This window comes from Toxotes jaculatrix, chromosome 10 (assembly GCF_017976425.1).
Source record: "Toxotes jaculatrix isolate fToxJac2 chromosome 10, fToxJac2.pri, whole genome shotgun sequence".
Classification (NCBI taxonomy): Eukaryota; Metazoa; Chordata; class Actinopteri; family Toxotidae; genus Toxotes; species Toxotes jaculatrix.
Genome location: NC_054403.1, coordinates 16,869,564 through 16,889,984, shown reverse-complemented (window position 1 = coordinate 16,889,984; position 20,421 = coordinate 16,869,564). Strand labels below are relative to the sequence as shown.

General features: G+C 41.3%; 1 protein-coding gene across 5 annotated transcripts in view; it reads right to left on the bottom strand.

Moving 5' to 3' along the window:
- The window catches only part of mid2 (midline 2), a 135,126-nt gene that overhangs the window by 77,051 nt on the left and 37,654 nt on the right, over positions 1-20,421 (bottom strand). The window contains exon 1 of one of the 5 annotated variants that reach the window (XM_041047941.1): positions 11,919-12,180. The exons of 3 other annotated variants lie outside the window; for them this stretch is intronic. The gene's annotated coding sequence lies outside the window, so the exon portion shown is untranslated. Of the gene's footprint in view, positions 1-11,670; positions 11,764-11,918; positions 12,181-20,421 lie in introns of those variants that run through there. One more of the 5 variants, XM_041047944.1, reaches the window with a different exon arrangement.

Sequence of the window (20,421 nt, the reverse complement as noted above, 5' to 3'; positions counted from 1 at the left end):
GGTGCATTTGGGATAATGTGTTCGCTTGGCTTACATCTCTCCGTCACTTATACATAGTGCATTTTAAAAAAAGCAAGTATTGGTATGTGCAGTGCTGTGTGCTACTGGGTATGTGTTTTTTTTTCTTCTTCACATGACTTTCCATGTTTGTTTTGCCTATATGTTAAAATGCAGGTGGTGTCAGACCACTACAACTCCCCTGACTTGTCACTGTGGATATAGCTGTGTGTACAGTTGCACACACCCACGCTCTTCACTTTCAAAGGCCATATTTGTTTCCTGTATTCTTTCTGCTGACTGTCAGCTGTTCTGATGAGGGCTCTGATGATGATGCAAATAACAGAAAAAAAAACAATCAGTCCTTGTCAAGCGTAAGACCAAGCCAGACCTGCCAATTGATTTAATACATTTATACATGAAAGCAAAATGAAATGAGATTTTCACATTGTTGCGACAGAGAGTACACCTCCTCTCCGTTACCCTCCACTTAATACTTCTGCCTGTTACAGCTTGGCAGCCAGTGGGTAATAAAGTTAATACTGTCAGACGTCGTCTCATCAGCTCTCTGAGGCTCTATAGGAGCGGTGGAGAGCCTTATCAGGCCTCAACACAACACTGTGTAGCAACGATGCCCCTGTCTCACTTCAAGCCGCTTCCATTATTCATGTGCATTTGCCCAGGTGAGAACAAACCCAGGATCAGAAGTTGGCAGAACAGCTTATTAGATATTTAGACGCGGCTGAGCATGCTGGAGGGAGGAAAGGATGAAGAGAGAAGGAGAACAGAGGTACCGCTGTCAACAAAGGCAAAAATATAAATCGATAAGTGGGTTCAAGCCCAGTGGCTAGTGTTAAGGTTGTAAACTGCTGAACCTGGAAATCTAGCTAGTCAAGTAGGCAGCACCATGCCATTCCTTTCTTTTCTGTAGCACAAGTACAGGACTTAGACTAGTTTGAGAGCAAGTATATATATATGTTTTCCCCCATAATGTAAGATTCCAGTGAGAGATACTTTCTTAAGCCTCAGTTAGAGTTTTCAAGTGTATTAAGACTCGCACACACCAAGAATATTGACATTTTTAAAGCTGGCTCACCTTGAACATTGTCCAAGAACTACAACATTGACTCTGTTTTATGTTCTATGACTAAGCTCCACAGAACTCTGCAATAACTATTATTTTGGAACAAAACGATCCCCATAGTTGCACTGACAAAACTAAAATGACATAAAATAAGATGATAGAATGAAAAAGTGAACACTGTTAAATGTAAGAAATCTATTGTCTTGCCTGCAGAAAAAAAAATTGGTTGTGTTGACAGTTGACACCAATTCAGCTTCAATTTTTCTATATTTTCATCTGTATATGTGCATATCTATCTGTGTGTAAAAGCACAGAGCCAAGTTAATGGCTTACCTTTTACTGGAATTTTCTATAAATATGTAAATTTACTCCACATCGTGTGAAAAAGCAATCTACGCACCACCTAAACAGCACTTGCAGCTTCCGAAAGAGGAAGGAAGGATCTTTTCAGCGGGAAATTGCAGTCTTGCCCCCTGTACATCTATATTAGACTGAAAGGACTGTCAAGAAAACAATAGATTGATGATATATTCCTGAAAAGTATGCCTATTGCAAAAAAACAGCTGACAACTTTACATGCATCATATTTGTGCTCTAAACAAGCAGGCTAACTGATCCATGAGGTGCCAGCCACTTCATCAATAGCTTGCCAAACTGCATAAGCAGATAATGTTGTCCAAGCTGGTGTTATTGATTCTAGAGGAAGCAGATACCCAGGACAATACTAAGGTCTGACTGATCCTATGACAGCTGTCCTTATTAAGAAACATCTCCGAGAAAAAATAGCCCACTGTGCTACTCAACTACAACGGATTTGTCAACTTGAAAATGACAGGAGTTTGAACATTTTTCCTCCTCAATGTGAGATCATTTCGTGAGATAAAAACCAAAATGTTTCAGGAGGAGAAAAACTCCACTCTTGCAGCTACAGGTTTTAGAAATGTATGTGGCGATAAGATTGAGAAAAAGGAAGACAAAGAGTCAAAGAGAGAATCTCTCGGTGGCAAATGCGGGTGTCCTTGTGTACCAGCGTGCATACTAACCCATGTGCATGCTGTTTCCGAAATCTGCCTACATGGCAGCTGGGGTTCAATCTTCCAAACTGTCAGCACAGCCTGCCAGCCGAGGGAACTACATTTATACGACTGGTACAAAAGATAGCACAGATGAAAGACTTGTTGGAGTTGTCTCGGCCGAATCATCAGTAACCCCATTACACAGTCAGAGCAAACAACCTCGTTTTGGGGACCACTCTGTCTCCCTCCCTCCTTTTCTCAGCAGAGGTGGAGGGAGAAAAAAAAAACGGCGTGAAATGATCAAATGAAATCGATGATTTAATATTTTGAACCCCAGATGGATTCTTCAATCCGGCGCTGGTGCCCTCAGTGTAAAAGGCCTTCCTTCCACTCCTCATGCTGCATGTTGTAGGACCACGTGTGCCCAGACATACTCAGGTTGCATTTATCCAGATGCAATTACCATTAAATTATACTGAACTTCAACGAGCTGTCAGCAGTGCAAGGAGGCTGCTTGACCAAAAGCTATTAAATACCAGATAACTTGCTATAAGTACTGAATTCAATGTGGGTCAAAGTCTGCACCCACCTCCCCAACTAAATGCATCCAGGAGGGTCATTTTCTACTTTAGCTGTAGTAGATGGTGCCATTAATAAAGCAGGAGGTGTTTGTGATGTGTTACTAGGCTGTTCAGTTATTCATGATGACCCAGTGTCAGGGAGACAGACAGAGAGAGAGAGATTTATCTATATAAAAAACACAAAGGTAAACCAAAGGAGATGAAAAAAACACAGAGAGGTCAAGAGAAATCCGCTCAAAAATAGATCACACACCCAGACAGAAAAACAAAGACAGCAATAAAGACAGAGAAAGAGAGTGGAGGGGGAGGAGAAGTTGGAGACCTTGCCATCGCTGTGACCCCAGGGAGGGGGTTCCTGTCCTCTATCTCGTTCCCTCGCTCTACAAAGTCAAAGCCTTCTATTTATACAGCACTGTAATGTTTGGCATTTCCTTCGAGGGGGGAGACTATGAGCTATTGTTTTTCTTGGCTGCTGTTCGATTGGCTCAGCAGGCTCTGTGCGTCGAAATGTCAGCAGTTTGTAGCTCCATTTGTTCGATTTGCTTTATGTATCACTGATAAACAATCATTTGTCCCTTCTCGAGATGGGAAATCTTATTATCATGAGACATATAGAGATTTGATGGATGGAGTTTTTTTTTTTTCCTTTATCCTGTGAAATATTGATATGAGACATGTAGTAAGTTGCTGGTGTGTGCATTCTGGGAGAGGCCACCGCAGAACAACACAACGGTCTAAAGGCAGACCCGAGCTTGCTGTTTGCTGCTGCAGCAACGATGATGTTGCAATGATACGCAACACATAATCATTGCAAACGCAGTCATTTGGGAGTCACTCTAAACTTAAGAAGCAGGCGACTGCACTGACAAAGAGGAAAACACAGGCAATGTAGTGTAATAACGGGATTCTTTTCTGAAATCACAGAAAATGAAACATACTTCCATGGATGAATTTTGTGATGTTAATATATATATTATATAATATATATATATAATAATATATATAATATATTTCTCTATATTAGAGAAATATATATTGTATATTTTAACAGGTGTCAAATTAAAGGAAAAACCTGAATAAATGAACAGAGAAACATAATGACTGTAGATACCTCCATACAGGTGCACTGCATGGTACTGTTAAGCAATTAGCATCCAGTCATGCTCTGTGGCGTGTTTAAAAATGCTGAGCAGGCCCAGCTGATTTTGATTCTGTATCAAGTTGACAAGAGGAAAAGATCTAAGTGACTTTGAAAGAGGGTTCATTGTTGGGTCATGGATGGCTATCACAAAGACTGATCAACTGGCTAGCGTTTCATTAGGAACAATGTACTGTGGCTGAAAGAGCTCAATGTGCTGCACCTTAAGAAAACACATGCAAATAGACAAAACACGAGCAAATTAAGAAAGCATCTTCATCCACTTGACACATGCACAGCAAATACACCCAACACAAACAAACAGACGAACGCACTATAAGTAGCACAGATGACAACGGAGGTGTTTCCAGGGGACACAAAAAAAAGTGATGTGAATTGAGAAAACAAAAACATAACCCCCCCCGCTGCAGCCCTGCAACTGAAGCCGACACAAATCAATAGGTTGTTAGTTAAACAATAGCTGCCCAGCATTGCCGGCATTTTAAAAATAGCCAGTCCCCAGGGCCCTGCAAAACGAAAGAGAATAATTGTGAAGGTTAACAATGCCTACTGCTATATCAATATTGAACTGAGCCGATGGCCTGGAGACTGCAAAAAAGAGCTCAGCAAAAGGGCTAGAAGCAGGTTCACAAGAACTCCTACTCGTATTAATGGCACGTCTGAATAAAATGGTCAACTTCAGTAGAGCAATTTCATATTTTAAGGAATCAATAGTCATACAATATAACCTCCAGCAGGCACTGACAGATGAGCTATGTTTAGCTGAGGGTCTTGGGAGAATATCAGAGATATTAGATGTAACTCACTATCAACTTGCAAGAGAGGAAAAGAGCTGCTTTTAGAGAGGTGTTCCTTAAATATACCTGCTGAGCAGATGAGTGTGTATGATGAAAAGTGTGTCTGTGCATGAGTCAGTCGAGGAATAAACCTTTTTTTTTTCCTCCTCTACCCCCATGACTTTTTGTCTTTGCTCTCTGCTCTGCGTAGCTATTAACCCTCCCCAGAATCCGACAAACATCCTTGAAGCTCAAAAATCTTTTTTCACGCCTCCTCCTGTTTACACCTACCCTCTCGATCTGTCTCTTTATACTTATTTCTCTCACACTGCCTCCATTTTCCATGCCCAATTCGTTTATTTTCATCACAACTGCATCCTGGCCTGTGCTGGCATTAGTATGGCAAGAAGTGATGTTCATAAAAGTAAGTGCCTAAGTTAAATGGACAAGAAATAAAGAGAATGAGAGTTACTAACAGGTCTCTACAACAGAAATCTTTATGAAACAATCTTCTAATGCAGCAATGTGTGAAACAAGTTGGGAATTTTATTCTTGTATAATATACGTTATGTATTTTGCAGAATCTTCCATTGCATCCACAGATAATCCATTAAATGTTGAAAAACAAACTACAACACCACACTCACGTGCCATTATGTTTAACTATAAATGTAAAGTATTTGCCTCTGGATCACATCACTCCCAGAACCCCCCCCCCCCCCCCCCCCAACCTCCTGCATCCCTGAGAGAGGAGGTGCGGTTCACTCTAAACAACAGAGAGGCTTCTGGGGTGAGCAGCATGACGGCAGAGCTGGGCCTGATCCCAGGCTCCTGGTGCCATCAGGTGAGATCATGGGAAACACGTGCGTCGCTGTAGGAGTATACGCAGGCAGCTGGCTGTTAACTAGCGTGGTGGGAGGCTGGCTGCCTCCACAGCTCAGCTGCTGCTCTTGGGCTGGAATGGAAAAGCCACAACTCTCCCTTTCTTTCTTCCTTGGTGGATTCTTTGGATTTAGACCCGTGACAGTGTTTGGAGTTTTTGTGTTTTGCACACTTCACACGAACAGGACGAGCTAAGACCACAATCACATCTGTATTATTCTAATACATTGTAAATACTAATACCAATTTCCTCACAACAAACTGACACAATGGAGGAAAGGCCTCACAATTTGAATCAACATCTTCTAATCTCCTTGGTGTGAAAATTGCTTTAAAATAAAAGATTATTCATGTGAACAGTATATCTGTTTAATAAGGTTCAATCTGGAGAGGCCACTGGTTAATTAAGTTTCAAATGGCAACTATACTCTCAAGCCAATAGATTTAGGCTGCAGAAGAGGCAATGGCAGGGTATTAGGTTTTTGCCTCACGAGATTCAAATGCAAACTGATGCTCTGTAGTGTTATAGCTTTTACCTCACAGGGGTGCAGCCAACAAAGCTTTAATGAAGTAAAAAAGTGTAAACATTTCACCTGTTGTTGTGACAGATTTTTGGATGTTTGTAATCGGTCGCATGTGTGCTCCACACGATCGTTTATTTATGGAACTGGAGCTGAGTATGTAATCTGTTATCCATGTATACATCACTTGTGTACATCACACTGTCATTAATGTCAACTGTGAAGGTTTGCACTTCTGTTAGATGACACTGAGATGAGACAGTGAGATGGGAAAAAAAAAGCGAGACAAGGACAGGGACTGCCAGCAGATGGAGAGATGCAAAGACGGGACTGCAATAAGTTATAGCCACACTTGTCCTCCTTCATTTTTTTTAGTATTCCTGTCATCATGTGTTTCAGATCACCGGTTTCCCAACTCTATTTATCTTTCTTAGGTCAGTGGGTTGCTGAATCTGGACTCAGTGGGAACTGGAGCTTGAAACTGAAGCCCAGAGTTCTGCTTTCAACTTACTGGCTTCCACTGGTTCACTTTTTAGGGACCAAGACATGTAGTCTGCCACCCCCAGTTTTTCATTCGATCCACCCTGGCCTCCACATATTTAAAAATTATAACCTAATAAGCAGTGGTTCATATCATGCAGTCCATTCCTAGCAATCCACATTACAGCAGACAACATATAGAATTTGGCCTAAAATATATTTCTCATTAGTAAGCAACATGAGGTCTATGTCCTTTTAGTGTACTGCAGTGGTTCTGTTAACCTCTGGTCCCAGGTTCTTTTTAATATAGGCCCGAAGTCCATTTTGCTCCCAGTACTCCCACATACATAAGGCTTTGTTACCTTGCAGAAGCCAGCCAAAATCTTGCCAGCTCAGTTTTTGCCCTAAGGTATTAGTCTGGAAAACATCCGCTGACGATCAATTGAGAGAAACAGCTGGAAGCCAGATCAATAAGCAAACTATGGGAAGTGGATTTAGATGATGATGAGAGCAGCATTTGGTTTGCAGCCCTGACTGGTTAAATACTGACCAAACTGGATGCAAAGTAATTTTGGACTACGATGCATTTAGCTAAAGCAAATGTCTCTTGATCCTTGCCAGACCACAGTAAGCAAACTGAACTTCAGGCTGGCTTTGGAAGACTAATAGTTTGGTACATGAGCCTTTACAATTGAGGACAGCTATAAAAGCTTAATATAAAAACATACAGCCAGTCTTTGGTTTAAGAGCAGAGAGCATAAGCTTTTCTTCAGCGTTTCCTCAAAATGTATTCACCATTCCTTATTTCTGTATGCTCTGTTCTGCTCAGATAGCGTTGCGTGCCAGTGGACCAGCAGGGTACAACTGCTCAGCCCCAGTCTGAAACCAAGTTCAAACAGCAGTAAGGCCTTCTGTATGTCTCACCATGGCACTAACAGATGTTTAACACCAACTCAGCATAAGCATAAAATCACATTAATATTTTTTTTGGCCAGAAGGAGACGGTTAAGCAATGTGGTGCCATGCCTACGACTGCGACTATTTTTTACTGATCTACATGCAGCGTGAATGTATCTGGGAGACAAGCTATTCCTCTCTTGGCAGGGATCTTCATTGCACTCAGTGCAATGAAGAGATCAAAGGACTCTGGAGACAAAAAACAGGAGGCAATCTTTCACACCATGCATTTATCCATGCCATGTCTACCTCAACTCCTACAATCATTCCCTTGATCAGTTCTATACCACACAGAAAACCATTTCCTCTAATGAAAGATCCCCAGCAGGACTTGGCAATCTGTTAGTTTCATTCAGTTTCTGTGTATTCCACAACTGACTTCCACTGTTTCCACACAAATTTCATTAATAATTTCACATACATTGCAGTCATCATAACTGTAGTTATAAAAGATTTTTTCGCTGCAGAGAAAATGTTTCTGATCTTTCTTTGACCAATAAAAATCAAATTTAGAGACATTTACCGACATACTGTTGTCTGCCATTCAGGCTGGACTGGGTTGCTAATTATTTCCATTTAATTTGTGATGCACATGAATCTATTAGATGATTTAAGTGTAAATCTTGGGGGCGTGTGGGCTGGGCTGGGGTTTCATTCTTAATATATGACTGTCAACAGGATGTGTCTAAAGCAGAGGCTGGTTGGGGCTCAAGAATGCAAATGCTGTTCCACCTGTTTTGACACTTCCCATTTAACATAGCTACTAGCCATACCTTTGTCTTTGCTGTGCCAAGTCTTGTGGTTAATGATTGTTACAGATCCCTGTGGTTTTGCTTCACTTTTTATACTTTGATATGCAGATTTATGTCAGTGCATGCACACTGGCAGCTGCTCTACATAGCTCACGCCACCCTGAAGAGTATTTAATACTGATACTTTGAGTATACTCACTTCACTGCTTACAACATATCTGTGTACCCACCAAAAAGGCATTACCTCTTGGGTATTATTTCTATTATAAAACAAAAAAAAGAAAGAAAAAAGAAAAATAATTGCATATCATCCTATCACAATAGCACAAACACAGAAAACAGCATATTTAAAGTCAAGTCCTCTTCCACTGACTCAGACCCAACATTTGCCAATTCAGACCAGTTTTCTCAGCTCATTTACCATCCATATGTGCACAAACAATATGGCCGAGGGTAAAAAAAAACCTAGGGAGCAGGCGGTTTATTAAAGGGACCGTTTCTGCTAACCGTTGAACTGTTGAGTGGAATTGCTGTGGTCTAGATTTGTTGCAGGAAGCTGGAACACTGTGACGAATGGTAAAGGCTGGAAGCAGAGGGCAGGGATTTTAAAACATCAGGGGTGTAGATTCATGGCTTCTCTTGGTATGTGCTTCAGCTGCATGAAACTGACCAGCTCAGTGCACACACACACACACACACACACTATGGTCTTTGGCGGCTCCCCCTTTCATCAGGGTCAGATGAAGTTATGTGCTAATAAGTACATTACTGGCTGTGGCACCAACTTCAGATTGTCAGCTTGTCTGTTTTAAATTTTCATCGAGGTAAATGGAAGACTTTCAAGAACTTTTAATGCCGCTTGGAATTAAGTGTACGACTTATTTCACCTCTGAAATGAAAATGAAAGAAAGTCCACTCAGATTACAGATCTGCCTGACTAGGCTTTTGTCTAAGCTGCTGAACATTGGGCTTTATTTAAGTCTTCAAGGACTTTTGAGGACTTTGAATACGGGCAGGGAAAACAATATAATTTGTGATCTGATAAGTTCTCGCAGACACCTCGATAAATCAGATAAATGTCACAAGTCACTTAATGAAAAAAATGTCCAGTGGGCAATCACAGATATTTTTAGACAATCAGCACTGTGGTGTGTAAGGACAAAATGAGACCAATTAAATGTCTGCTGCTGTTTTCTTGCTATTTAGTGACCTGCTGTGCTGCGTTATTAACAACTTCTTATGGTCAGATCGTTGCACTCACTGCAAAAAAATGTCAGAGGATTAAAAGTAATAATTATTTTCCAGTTCCCTTTTAACAATTCTGAATTAAGGGGAAAGACTTTAGTAGCAACTCTTTTCCACTAAGCTGCATTACGTGACACCAACAACGTCAATCCTTTTGCAGTCCAAACACTAACTTTTAAAAGACATCATACATCAAAACCTTGTTTTGATGGACAATTATACCTGAGCTCCCTTGATCCATTCAGTCTTACACCATACATCATCAGACAAACAATGGTTCTTTAAAGCTACCACTTTCTCTTGATTCCCTTGCTGTCCTCGGTGAATAGAAAGCACTTTAAGCCACAAAAGGTCAAACAAAATAGGTTAATAGCAGGTAAAGCAGACACAAAACAGTGAGCTATGTATTGTACCTTGAAGCACAGGGCACAGCGCCCACCATTCCTCAGAAGGAGGAGAGGAAAGAGACAAATGATTGATGCATGGATAAACCAAGTAAGAGAAAAACGAGAGGCACTAGGAATGAGAGGGAAGGAGGGAATGAAGGAGGATGAGAGAGAGGGAGACCACAGGAAAACAACCCTAAAGATAGAAGGCGACAGTCAGGGAAGAGGACGTATGGCTTTTGAAGGTATAAGTTCAGTGGCAGCCTAGAGCTTCGACTCTGTCTGTTTGAGATGGAAGCATACATGAGTGTAATCGGCCTGATGAGCCATGTTGTGTAATGGTATGAGACAGGGCAGCTGCAGGTAAACTACTGCTACAGTGCACTTATAGGACATGCACAGGGGCTGATTGGAGTTGTACGCTTTTAGTCCACCTTATCGTGGTTTTGCTTCACTCCAACAACTGGCACAGGCTGGCACAAGAAATAGAGAGGCAGAGAGTATCCGTCTGGGAACAGGACTTAAGATTCAGCAAAGAACCAATAATTTAAGTAAAGGTTAGAGCCAAATGAAAAGCAGAACGCACCTCAAGATTTACTTAAGCCTGGCAGACGTTTTTCTCTTAACAAAAGTGTTGATCTTCCCTGTTTATGCTACCCAAACCCTCCAGCATGCAGAGCTATTCAGCAAGCATGCTCCCTCATACTGTCAGCTGAGCTCAGCAGGATCATCAGAACTCGGTTGAGTTCAACGTTTGGCATTCAGCACCGCATGAGATGAATTATGTGTGGTGACACTTCAACACTCTCCTGACAACTTTGTGCATCTCATCACAATTTGACAGGGTATTAATTCTGGGGCACTGACTTACACAGTGGCAGATTTGACTTTGATTTTGAAGTCAGTGTTTATTGCTTCCGATGAGCTGAAATTAGAGAGGAAAGACTCTGGCTTCATCCATATGAAAATGAAATATGCATTTTTATCAATGTATAAATTATTCATTGAGACTGTCATTTCTTCATAAGTCCTAAAATGTTAAATTTGAAAAAGAAATGAACACTGAATTAATGTTAAAAAGATATTGTGCAACAATCATGTTAAAAGAGCTTTACAGGAATGTTATCGTGATACTTTAGCAGAAAATAAAGACGGTCACAAGTTCACTATATATCAACAAAGACAGACCTCAAATTAACTGCTGTTTTTTTTTTTTGTTAGAATCTGACCGATCAGTATGAAGATGCCACAGAGACCTATCAAAAACGAGATAAAATGTAATGAACACAGTGTCTGTGTTTCATGGCACAGACAAAAAGAGCCACAGATCCACATCTGAGCCTGTAAAAAAAACAATAATTAGCAGAGGGATAGACGTGCATGTTAAAACTGTTCCACATGTTTTGCATGTGCAACACAGCAACACATGAATCTCTCTGCTGAATCATTCTAATAAGAATCAGCGATCCTCTGCGCAGCAGGGGTTCCCAGACTAGGGTCCATGGCCAATCTGTGCTCTTATAGGAGTTGGAGGGGTCTTAGAAGCAAAATACAGAAGACGTTTAATATCTCTGGCTTTTCACTGGAAATGATCCCGGTAATTTAATCATACAGTTTTAACGTAATATTTCACTCCCAAAACGAGTATCTCCGCATGAGGCTGTGATCAAATTTGGTAGTCTAATACAACAACAACAAAAGTCTGTCCATATATGGCATAACGTCAGATAGGGTCCGCGTGTCCTCGTTGTTTTCACAGACATAAAAACACATGACAAACGCTGCCCATAAAGGACCCAAGTGTGTAAGTTTAAGCATTGTACCAGCAGCCTACCTCAGACATGTTCATGCGCGTTTGACTCGGGTCCATTCAAGTGAAAGCTAAAGGCAAACACGTCAAGAAAATCCCAAACTGACTGTGGGAAAAGAAAAAAAAATCAAACAACCACCGGTTCCCGTTTCTATTCCCGGGTGTTTCTCTCACCCCCGGCGTGTCAGAGCGCTGCCACAGACCTGAACCCCACACAGCCAGACCGAGCCAGACACCTCTCAGCGCGGAGGGGAGGGGTTTCAGACACCTACCAGCTTTACATGCCGAACACTCTTTTCTTCTGTCATCTTGAAAGTAGCCCGAGAGGAAGTTGGAAGAAACACAAGCGGGGTGGACAGAGTGTGGGTTGAACTGAGCCGGGATACTGTAGAGGACTCCTTCTCCCTAAGTGTGTTCCACACGGCGCAGCGCGGCGCAACGCGAAATACCAGCCCGGTGCGTTCAGTTAGTGGGCTGCACCGCTCCGCTGGCGACGGCTCCCAGGCAAGCGGAATATTCAACTTTGGAAAAATGAGAGAGGGAAGAGACACACTGAGAGCGAGGGAGAGGGAGAGAGAGAGAGCGCAGCCAGACAATCACAGGAAAGCGGCTCCTCCTACCCATACAATACAAAAAAGCAAAGACCAGCAGATGGAGAGGCTTCAGTGCGTCCAACTGAACAGAGCTGGGCACGTTACTCCAAATTGTAACGCAGTGTTATTGTAGTCCAATAACTCAATTAACGTTTAGCGGCAAGACTACAGGCCACAGCACTTCATACAGTTTATTGGACAATCCCACTGGCGCCGCGGAAAAGGGGATACAACGACACTTTTTGCCCCCATCTTCCCAATTTCAGGCTTTATGGTAATAAAGCGGTAAACCTCCCGCGTCTCACTGTGCCCATGTCCAGTGTCACAGCTCAGTTTCTCAAGTCTCGCTCGTTTTATCTACAGTGACAGAGAGAAGGCTGAACTACCTCCTTTTCCTGCACACCCACAACGACCTGACTGATGAATTGGACACAGATAAACCTATATGGGGCTAAACCTGACACTGCTGCTGCCATGATGATTTGACTAATGAACTTTGATTCTATTTTGAACCCCCTCATTTACTGGTTGGTTGATTAGTTCTCAGAGTGAAAAACACAAGGGTCTGTATCAACAGGAGCCAGAATGTTCCTTCCGAGTCGGCACCCACTTGTCCTTAATTTCTAATGTATGAGTGCACATGAAGTGTTTCTCAGAGGAGCACCGCGCACGGGACAAGGCCTTGTGCGCTCATGGCTTGTTGGCTGATCTGGAAGTACCCAGATGAGAGGAGGAAACACACTCCTTCCCATATTTTACTTGTACAAAAACATTTGCAGTGCCCACTGTTCAATCTTTGGGCAAACTGGGTGACAACAACCATCACCCATCTTTAAGGAAGTGAACTCTTCACCGTAGCAACCAGAGCCACTGCCCAGTAACAAGGGTCAGAAGCTGAGGTCACAAACGGTTTAATTCACCTTTGACAGTGACTGTTAGAGTAGATGACAGCAGTTTTCCAGCCTGGATGATGAATGAATTAATGACCATAATCGCTCTTCATTTTCCTATTCTGGAAACTGATGCAACCCTGGGTAATAAGACTGGCTTCAGATATTAAAAGTTCATTAGTATCAATAAGTAAAACAGGGAGGTAATACCATGTTCAACTGCAAAAAGGCCCAAAGGCGGCGATTAGAATATTCATAGATTTAAACTTGAGCAAAAGTGGTTTATAATAATGGTGATATCACACTTTAATTTCTTGGATTAATTACACGATTTTATGTGTGTGTGTGAGCCAAGTAATGCTTGTGTGTTTTTACTGTGTGTGTAACACTCCTATGTGACACAGTCTGTCTGTCACTTAGGCTAAGTGTGGTTTAATATACCACTCATATATCTACAGGATATTGCACATACTGAAGACATAAAGTAGATAAATACAAAAAAGACTGTAACTTTGTCCTGAGGAGGTAGCCTACTGCCTGTGTCTGCAGGTGTGAGTTCTGCTGCTTTAGTGTGTGTGTGTTCTTGGAAGCAGTACAGAGGTTAAGAGGTTTAGCAGAGATTTCCAGCAGACTGCTCTAGCGTGTTGTTGCTGCTCTCTGCCAGCCTGTCCCACACCTGCTTGACCCAACACTGTTTGTAATACCATTTCTTCCCAGAGCTCTGCTCTCTGCATTAGAGCCACATGTGCTGTGGGTGCCTCATAATAAAAGACAGTTGCAAAACATAATGTAATATTGATGGAAATGTTACTCAGAACTGGTCATATACTCCTTTAGGTTGCTACAGGGTTTAGAAAGGTTCCAATAAACCAGTGTTCACTGAGGTCAGTTTTGAGGCATCACTGATAGTTTTAAGAGATCGAAAGTAGTTAGGATTATTGGCTGACACTGAGGTCATACATTCAGATTTGTGAAATATGAAAAACATGAACCTACAGTGTAGACACAATCAGCAGCATGAAGGTATAACACAGCAGGTAGGCTTCTGTGGGTAAACAGCGCCAGACAAGGTGTGGCCTGACAAGCAGGTGTGCTCTAAAACTGTCAACAAGAGGCACCACAAATCACCCGAGAGCCTGCCTGTTTATTTAAGCTTCCTGTTTACTATATTTACCTGTATGTTTACGGTGACTATATCTACAAACGAAGATGTAATGCCTTTTCTTGTCCTGATAACTGATTGTGGGCCCCCTCTTTTCCAAACCCCGTCTTCCTGTCTGCAGCAGTGTCAGCCTCCCAGTGTGCAAATCGTTCTACTGATCTGTTCTGCCCCGTAAGGTGGAGTCTATTTGTCATCTGTCTATCTGCCGCGTTTATTTTTCCACGGAGATACTGGAAAAATCTTGTTTCTCTGACGCCAAGGTGGTTCTACCAGACAAACGGGTAGAACATTTTTTTTTTTCAGTCTAATCACAGAAATAACACTCATCATAAATTGTGTGCCAAGTCAAAAAGCATGGATTTTAACTGCAGCTTTCAAACAGTACACTTTACTCTGGGAAAAAAAGACTGGATTTTACAAATAGCGGTAATTTGGTATGGTTAGATCTGGTCATAAATACATAGGATCAGTCGATCAGAAGATTATTTTTATATGCTGTAGACTATAGTATAGATTTTTTCTCAACTACACTCTCTAAAGTGAATTCTTGCATATTTTCTTGCATATTTTCTGCATGTCACTAGTTGTAATTCCCAGCGGAGGTATTTTGAATAACAGGTATTTTGCCTTTTGAGCCTGACAGAATGGTTGGTTTATTGACTACACATACATAGCCTAGATCCACCCCCAGGCATCCATCAGTGCCGTCTTCACTCACATTCTACTCACCGACCACGTGGACATTTGATTTTTGTGACTAGCTGTCATCTCCTCTGAAGTCAGCTTCAGTGTCCAGAACTCTAAATGAACTCAGCAATTTGTGGGCAGGGCAGTACTAATGTATGTTTACTCAGAGTGTGTGCTACTGACATTTGGATGGAAGCCCATTTCACGTTTTTTCAGACACTATAGTTTCTCTAGTCTAGCTTTGAGACTCACTTTCTATTGTGGCGCTAGCTGGTTATTATATCATACTCCCATGTGATTACAGCAACTAAAAGAGCAAATATATGACTGATAAAAATGGATTACAGTCTTAGAATTTCACTGATAAAGCAAAGTTTGTGAACTACTTCAGACAGTCAACTTAAGTCTGCTGTTACATTCACATGACATAGTCTCTTTACTGCATACAATGCACCCTTTTGATTTTGGATGTGTGCTTATTAAGTCAGTGCTTTCCCAGCTCTTTTGGCTTCTATGCCTGCTGTCGCTCACCTGAGAGCTTTGCTACTTGCTGTCACTTCCTGCCAGGGCTGCTTCTCCTTTTCATATGGTATTTTAAAGGCTCACCACCTGTAGGCTTTTAATCCATGCTCTACTTGAGGGAAGTTGTTATCATTACTCCCCGCTCCCTGCTGTGCTGAGTTTGCCGCTTCTTTGTGGGAAGGGACAAGGTCAGAGCCTAGACGCCTAATATCATATTGACTAATACATTATTTCACAGTTGGAGTGAATTCAGCGTTGGTTAAGATATTACACAAATATTACTGTATTTGTACTGTAAAACTATACTAATGCAGCATTCATTTTATTTACTTATTTATTTAATTAAAAAGAATTGCTTTGGAAGACAACAGACATGATGAAAAGTTTGATGAATACTGAAAGACAAAGGGCCAGTGACAGAATGAGGACAGGCTGGAGGACTGAGTCTGCTGTGGACAGTAAACACACTGGTCACTCGAGACTTGGCCTCTCTATTGTGCTAGTGTGGCCCAGGCATGGGGCATATTACATATCAAATTACCATCAGCGCCGGCGCTTAACAATGTTTCTCTGTGTATGTGTGTGTGTCTAACACAGACACACTCACACACTTAGAAGTGCACACTTGCATGACAAATCACCAACACCACCAAACAGTATGTGTCCAGAGGAAATGCATCAGCTCCTCTTTTCCTCTTTCCTCTCCCAGCCCTCAGCCCACAGCTCATCAGGGACTTATTGTACAGCACCAGTCTGTCTGTGTGCCGCAGCAACATGAAGTGACTGGGAACACTCACTGCACAAAAAACAACAACAACAACAACAAAAACCTTTGTTCCCTTCAGAACATAGGACATTTTTTTTTGGCTGAGTGCATAACCCTCAAGAGAGTAATCCGGTGTTGTTAGTATTCTGCGCCTGCATGCGTTTCGTATTATTGTGGTGCGTTAATATATACACTGCTCAGTAGCCGTGGCGACCATTTTATTTCACCCCAGTTTTACTGAACTGTAATCATTATTTCTTTGATTACAATCACCCATTGTTAACCTAGCGAGATAGCTGGGAAATGTAATACGGTACTGTGAACAGTTTGAGCTATCTCGCTTTCATTTGGCAACAAATGTACGAGTAATCTAACAGTGCTTCACAGAGCAGAACAATAATAGCTTTGTAACTGAAATAACTTATGTATGTGTCTCCATTATATCAGTGTGATAAAATGCCACAGGACCATAGTAACAAACATTTTTAATTTAGTTTAAAGGCATCCTCTTAAAATTGATCATCACAAACAGATCAATAAAACACTCAGAAGGCATAAACAAGCAAGTTGTTGGCTGTGACATCGCTCCATCAGCTTTCCATTAGTCTCGCCACCTCAAATCTGATATTTTCTTGCCAAGAGAGTCAGGCTGACAGACAGTTTTTTTTTCACATTCACCTACATAGACAAACAATTCATATGTTCTGTATTTCGAATTTTAAAACAGACTGGTTCAGATCTCCAAAACTTCTTCGTGTGGAGAATTGTGGCCACTGTGGGCTGTTGAATGCTGGCATTTTAACCTTTATAGATCTGAGAGGGTGAGCCTGAACTTCTGAAGGTCATAAAGTCCCAGTTAAACTCTGTACAATTCTAACTGAACAGTTATCTGGACATTAGTGTGTAGAGCTAAGTGTCCAAAGTGTCAGCTATGTTACTGTAGACATATTGCTTTGAGTAAAAAGGCTGAATCCATAAATTTCGGAGTCCTCCAGGACTTAGTTGGACATAGATATAGAACGGATGCTGTGTAGTGGTGCATGTATTTAGACAGTGAACAGGTCAGTTCAGTGTCACATTGGTGGCAGGATCTGATCTATAGCTGGTATGAGAAAACTAGATTGGAGCTGGCAGTGTTAATCAAACTGAAGACATGGTGACCCCTGTCTGATGAAATAACACTGTGTTCTTTGTGTGTGTGTGTGTGTGGGCACACGCATGTATGTGTGAGTGTGAATGTGTGTTCAGCAGGGGAAATGCCCACACTTTCTTATCATAGTCACATTCGCCTTCTTCACCCTCTGGCTCTACACCAAGACAGGATGGAGCCGAGCACAGGCTGTCCATGGACACAGAGCCAAATCCAAGGAGTGACTACTACTGTGTTTATTTGTTCCCAATGAGAGTAAGAAAAAAAAAAAAAACAACAAAAAAAAAAAAAATATGCATTTTCCATTTTCCACTAAAACATATTCAGCATGATCATTCTAACTGTATTAACTTTAGAATATACCTTAACAGGTATAAATAGAGATTTTAATAGTGATAATTTAAAAAAAAAATAACACTATTTGCCATAATTACAGTGCTTATCTATTCAGCAACGTGTCTACACCATAATTTATATTAGATAATACTATGACATTATAGAATTTAGATGCATTTAGGGGCTTTGGGGCTGCTCATTAGGATTAGCAGACTAAAAGCAAGCACAACCAATTTGTCACAACAAGCTCGATGTCTGACAGAGACTAAAGCTTAGACCATAAAGTCATTTTGTTCATTTTGGGAGGATCTTATTGTACAGTACATATATTTTATGGTAAACTGCTGAAATAGGCTATAATGTGTCACTGACATGACATAGAACTTTGAGTTATTGCAATGATCTTGCCTTATCAAGAGAAACAGCCAAAGAAAGAAGTGATCAACAGAGCCATAAAAGAGAAATTTAAAAAATGAAAATAACACAGCAGCAGCGCTACCCAACAACAAGCAACCTCTGACCAATGTTTCATGACAGCTCTGTAACACTTTCGTGACTTCATCTGACAAGCTTTGATATTAACATGGCCGTCTGAAACCTTTAAAAGGAATCTGGAGTGAAATCCAGCTTTAAAAACTTGTTTCCATAACGCCACGTTCATGTTTTCTGCTTGAGTAGCTGCCTGGCTTGGGAACACGCAGCTCGTTGTCAGCTGTCACAATCTGTAGGATCACGGGAGCTGCTTTATTTTTTTTCCTCTAAAGATGCAACAAGTTGAGTTTTGGTTTTCCATAGTACTGGTGGCCTGCTGGCACCAGACTGTATCACAGTTTAGTGGAGTGGTTTGTTTCCACATGCGTGGTGATGACTTGTGTGAATGTGTTGCAGTTAGTTTCAATTATAGCCTAATGGGGACACACAGACATTAGTTCTTAACTGTTCCACCCTGCTCTTAATTTACTTTGGTGCTGATGTCTGTGACAAAGTCATTAATATCTGTATTTTATTTTATAGTGACCTAGTGAACTGCGTAGGTGGATTTAAAAAGGCTCACTAAAAGAGTAGCAAGAGGCAAGAGATATACAGAAAACAATGCATTTGCTTGTCTGAGCCAGACTTCACAGAAGAGGCAGAGGGCAAGATGTGGGAGTTAATTAGTACAAGGATACATTATCTGATGGCAGCCCACAAATTACTTACATCCATTCCTTGATCTAACATACAAAAATTCAAACCAGACTACAAGCACAGACTTGTTATCTATAAGAAAACAGAACTGGCAAAGAAAAAAGGAGATTGAAATAGAAATGATTGACATTTAACAGATATCAAAACATATTTTTATTATTCAGCTGATCATAATTTTAACTTAACTTCTATGTTTACAATTACTAGTATATTGAAACTTGTATGAGAAAACCAAATGAGAAAAAAACATGTAAAAGTCTAGTCGAATTGAGAGTGATATCAGATTTTAGTGTTTTGGTTTGTGGTATTGGTACTACATTTGCGATTACATTTGAATCACGGATCGGGCCTTTAAAAGACATTCCAAATTAGAGTGGTACTTAGTATTGGTCAATTATGCAGATATGGTCAATTATGTAAAATGAGTATCTCACATCCCCTGGGTACCACGGATGTCGTTTAGGATTACAGATGTTTGGAATTGGCTCACTCACCTTATCTCTGTCACAGTGGATCAATAGGACCCTCCTGCTAAGCACTTAATTTCATTTCCCCTATGGCAAAGACCTTATGCTTTCTCTCAAGGCTTGGCCGCTTAAAACCTGGGATTCTGCACATTGTATTAGTAGCCTCAATAACACATTGCTCTGCTACGTTGAAACTGAGCGGTTCTCTGATTCTCAGACTATCAGGTGACATGAAGGGAGGCTGCACCGAGGCCAGTTTCAATGACGGATGACTGGAGGAGAAGCACTCTATGTGGCGATCAGTCACTGTACATAGAGCAAGTGTTCACACAGGATCACATGCACCTACAGTCACACGCACACTTTCCTAATGGCACTGCTTTTACCACGTAGTCTCACAGTGAATGTTTATTACATAACCCACAATACAACTGCAGTCCCATGCAAAACAGGCCAAACAATGAGACTGACATCAGCTGAACTGAAAGAATTAGATCTGGCACCACAGTCTTCGAATTAAAGCCTCACTAGCGTAGAGTGGATAACGTTACTGGATATTGGTTAACAATGTGTGTGCATCCATGCTGCAAACTGCAGCAAAAGGCAGGAAATAGAAGTGGGAAAGGTAGAGAGCCTGAGAGGGAGACCGGAGACATAAAAAGCAAAAATACGGAGGAGGGATATGGAGAAATATGGGTCAGACAGAGAAAGACAGGGAAAGCTCAATGTAAATCAGAATGTGTAAACATGTACAGGCCTAATCTCATTATCCCTCGCTCTCCTGGGCCTATGATCAGATGCTTGATTAAAGCAGGAGATGAAAGGAGAGAGGTAGAGGACAGAGATGTTGGTAGAAGGAAGAACAGGAGATACAGAATGCCTCAAAAGATAAACTAAGTATCCTATAGAGGAGAAATAGAGATTAAGAGACAGTATGGAACAAGCAACATGTGTAGTAAAGACCCTACAGTGTACTGTGCACTAGGTATGCAGCACTCACACACATTGTGCAAT